This window comes from Adiantum capillus-veneris, chromosome 17 (assembly GCF_014529385.1).
Source record: "Adiantum capillus-veneris isolate H3 chromosome 17, ASM1452938v2, whole genome shotgun sequence".
Lineage (NCBI taxonomy): Eukaryota > Viridiplantae > Streptophyta > Polypodiopsida > Polypodiales > Pteridaceae > Adiantum > Adiantum capillus-veneris.
This window is the reverse complement of record NC_140947.1, coordinates 139,174,784-139,179,170: the sequence shown is the minus strand read 5'-3', so window position 1 is coordinate 139,179,170 and position 4,387 is coordinate 139,174,784.

Sequence of the window (4,387 nt, the reverse complement as noted above, 5' to 3'; positions counted from 1 at the left end):
TCCCATCGGAAGACCCATGATGAAGCCCAGAACAGGAAACTGTCATAACTGTGGTGCTAATGACCATTGGAAGAACGAATGTCCAGAGCCTGACAAAACCTCAAACCAATTGAAGCCTATTGCATACAATACAATGTTGCAAAAAGGGAGGAAACTTTCTGGAAGATTATCCTAAGAATCCTTTGAACAAGGGAAAAATTGTGGTCAACGTAGTCCAAGTGATGCCTAGTAGCTCATCGGAGAGCGAACCGATTGTTCCAATCAAGGTAATCCTAGAAAGACAAAGCGGACAAGCACAAAAAATTTCAACGAAATCAAAAGATGGAAGCGAGAAGCCCAAATTAGGCGGCCAAGCCTACTTTTGCAAAATTCTTGCAGAATGAGCTACAGGAATCCGATTTTGGAAATTTTTAAGCCTAACATAGATTTCACGGCCTAATAGGACTAACGGGGGAATTTGGAGAAAATTGGTTCCGGAAGTCTAGGTATAGATATCCAGCCTAGGCTAAAACCACCTCATTTCCACTTGGAGCCTTTGCAAAGAGAGCATTTCGACTTCTTTCGCGCGTCATTTCTGGAGCCCACAGTTGACCTTTTTCAGCGCCGTCTCACACGAGACATGAGGGGTAAGTTCCTTACTTATCAATGATTCATTTTGTACGGCCGGTAGCTAGTCTAAAGCCCTAGAAAAAACCCTAGAATCCGAGCAGTGCATGAAGACCTACGACCTAAAAGTGACCCTAGCGGCCTGCCAGCTTGACCAAATCATGAACCATAGCATGCCCTAACATAATAGAACCATTCCATACAACCAGATGACCATTCGGCTGGGGTCAAGGGTCCCCAGTAGAGAAATTAGGGTTTTTTGGGAAAGGCCAGAATTTCGACCTGACTCCACAGATGGCTTGCTAATGAGGTTCATATACAATGTATATGATTGGTTTGGAGAAATCCATCAAGTAAAGCCTTCGAAAAGCGAAAATCGGCTCGAAGGTTACAAAGCGTCAAATTCGACATACGAGGCAAAACTGAACCCAAATGAGCCAAAATTGAACAGGTAGCTTCACGACGAGGTTACGGACAAGTCCAAAGCCTCAAAGTTGACCAACCAACCCAACATACGGATTAATCACAAAAAACGGTGTTTTCAGAGTTGACAGAGCACAAAGTGATGCCGGCATGATCAAACTTGACCAAATTCATTTTAGGACATGTATTAGGTGTCCACCCTTTACTTGCAAAACTGTCAAAAAACGCAAAGAAGTCTGTGTAACCCAAAATTTGGGTTATGAACAACTTTTTTTGATCCAAATCACCTCATAATTCATACCCAAACTCTATACCATGCCTAGAACTAGTCTATGCCAAAAAATGTCAATTTTGGAAGAAAAGTTAATAATTGCGATTATTTACTTTTTGGCCAAAATAGGGCAATTTGGATATTTTGTCATCATACATCCAAAGAGCATGTTGAGATAAGCCCACTAGCCAATTTTGAGTCAATTTGGATTTCAAAATCTCAAATTTCCTTTATATCTACTATTTCAGTGACCTAAACCCAAAATCTGGTACCATTTTCACCCTATACATCCAAATGAGCCCATATTTCCCTCAGAGCATGTAATTGGCACATACTTCAAGCATATAAATCCAAGTTTGCAAAAAAGTTGAAAATTTTCCCAGTTGTAAATAATCGCGATTATTTACTTTGGTTGCAAATTTTTGTTTTGAACATACAGTTTTGTTCCTTGCATGATTTTATGCATCTTTGCTTGTTCAAAAATTGATTTGAAGCAATTTGGACCAGATTATCAGCATTTCAATCTAAAAGGACATTCCGGAGAAAAATCTAACAACTCTGCTAACTTTGCATTCTATTCACTGAACAAGAGCAATGCAAGCCGCGGAGAAGGCCAAGAAGAAGTTAAACCAAAAGGAGAAACTGCAAGAACTGCCCCCGTATCAACTGGACCCCGAGTCAGTAAAGGCAGCAAAGGCATCTTACCTTTCTAAAGAGCAGTTAGAAGAACACCACACCACGGTCTTCACTGGCAGGTTTAAGAGTGAAGAAGGGCATCCGGTGGAGTTGTAGCTCTTGCCTAAAGAGGTCTACAATGTAGCTGCAAAGCCAGAAACCAAAGAGGCTAACCGCAGGTTGGGACTCCGACACTTCTATGAGCAAGAGCCCTGCGGAGTAGACTTTCAGAAAGCTTACGAGCTTCTGTCCACCATCAAGGAAGACGGAACTGCCCAAATCTCAGACAACCAAGGAAACAAGATCGAGGTTGTAATTACAAAGGAAATAGTGGCAGAGGCACTCAGATTGCCCACTGAAGGGATGACCATGCGGGCAAGAGATAGGAAAATAGCAGGCACATTTACAAAGGAAACAGATGCAGCTACATTTGCGGATCCAGACCGGCTTGAAAGGACTTCGAACGAAACATCATTCAAGAAAAGAGGCCAAGAATCCCAAGGATCATTTAGAAAGAATGTACCAAGAGACAGAAGCCTTAAAGTTGAAAGAGGTGGAAGAAGCGGCCAAGAAAGCTGAGGAAGCAGCAACTCAAGAGCAAGGCCAGGCGCATCACCCCGACCCACCTCACCGCCGTCGGAACAAGAGGACCAGCCCATGCCTACTCCACCATCATCACCGCCAAGCGAAGAAACCAATGAAGAATCCGAGACCGACAACAAAAAAGAATCTGATTTCACCCACCAAACAGAAACTACACAACAAACTGACCACGCCGAACAACATGAAGAAAAGGAAGCTGAACTAGCACCAGAGCAGACAACCGAGGAAACTCACAAGGAGGCGGATGAACCTAATAAAGAGCAAGATACAGAAAAAGAGCAAACCACTACACATGAGGAACAAACCGAGACTGAGAAGGTAGAAAGGCCTGCAACCTTGGAACCAGAAAGGGTTGAGACTACGTCAGTAATTTCCACTCAGCCACCAACTGCCGAGGTTTCAAAACCTCAGGATGGCCAAGGAAAAGCAACCATCACTATAGAAACACCAGCAATAACAACACAACAAGAAGCAACACAAGAGGCTGCCGGCACATCTCAACTTGCAAGACAGGAGGAGTGGCAGCCCAAGGATGAAGTCATTCTACAAGTAAACGAGTATGCAAGGCAGATGCAAATCATGACGGAGAAACTCCGCTCAGCAGCCTTTAATCGCAGTACTAAAGCCAAAGAATTAGAAATGGTCATCGATGCTCTTCAAGGCGAGCTCGACGACAGCATGGCTACTATCACTAATATCCAAAGGCAAGTACAAGAGCTAAAGATTGAAGCAGAAGGACATCAGATAGCCAAGGACAGCCAACAGAAGGAAATGGAGGAGTTGGGTGACCTCCTGACTAAGTTATCTAATGCCTGCAAAGTGAAAGATGAGCAGTTGATAAAAGTGACAAATGAACTTCTTACCACCTCTCTGTCAACTTAGAAGATTCAAGTACAATTAGATGTAGAAAACGATTCCCTTCAATATCCGAAAAAAGAATCAATCATCAGGCCACTTTCTTGTGGCAATTAAGAGAAAATCCAGTTGTGGCCTCGATCAAGGGAACAAATGAAGTGTATAAAGCACTTGAAAAGAAAAACAGAGATTTAGAACTGGAGTTGAAGCTGGAGCAGTCACAACGCAGAGACCTGGCACTCATGCGGATCCAAAGAGAGGAGGAGCTCCTTAAGGAAATTGCAGAATTAAAAAGAATGAACCAAATCCTCAAAGAGGGAAAGCCAGATATACAGGAAGAGGCACGCACTTCAGAGCTGCCCCAAGTGGAAATCCCCTCGGTCTCATTTGCTGACTGTGAGACGCAGTCTACAGCAGAGCCGAGTGGTGGAGAAGATTTTCAACTCCACATCATAGAGGAAGACACAGTGCCGATGGTCCAGCTGTCAAAAGCTGAAGAAGATGCACTGAAGGAAAAAACCGCCTTAGATGTAGATGAGCAATGGAAGGCAGCTATGGATTGGGAGTTGAGAGTTTTACACTCTGTCAACATCACTCAACTCACTCCCAATCAAATCAATGCTCAATGGCACCAACAATCCCTGCCATACCCTCTCATCAAGGTAGAACTCTTACAGGTAAAGGAAAGATTATACAAGGATATGCAAGAAGATGGCGCAGATCAAGACCACCCGAAGTGGAGGCTAAGCTGGGTGAACAAGAATCCAAGATATTTGATTCTGTTCACAAGAGCACCTTCGGCCATACAGAAAGATCCCACATTTTGTCCGGTACTGTGAGTAAGGACGTGGCAAGCACACGAAGCACTGCAGAAGAAGAGGCCAACATGGCTAAATTTTGTCAGGCTGCCAGCTCCAGAGAGAGGCCAAGCAACAGAAGAATACATGGTGAAAA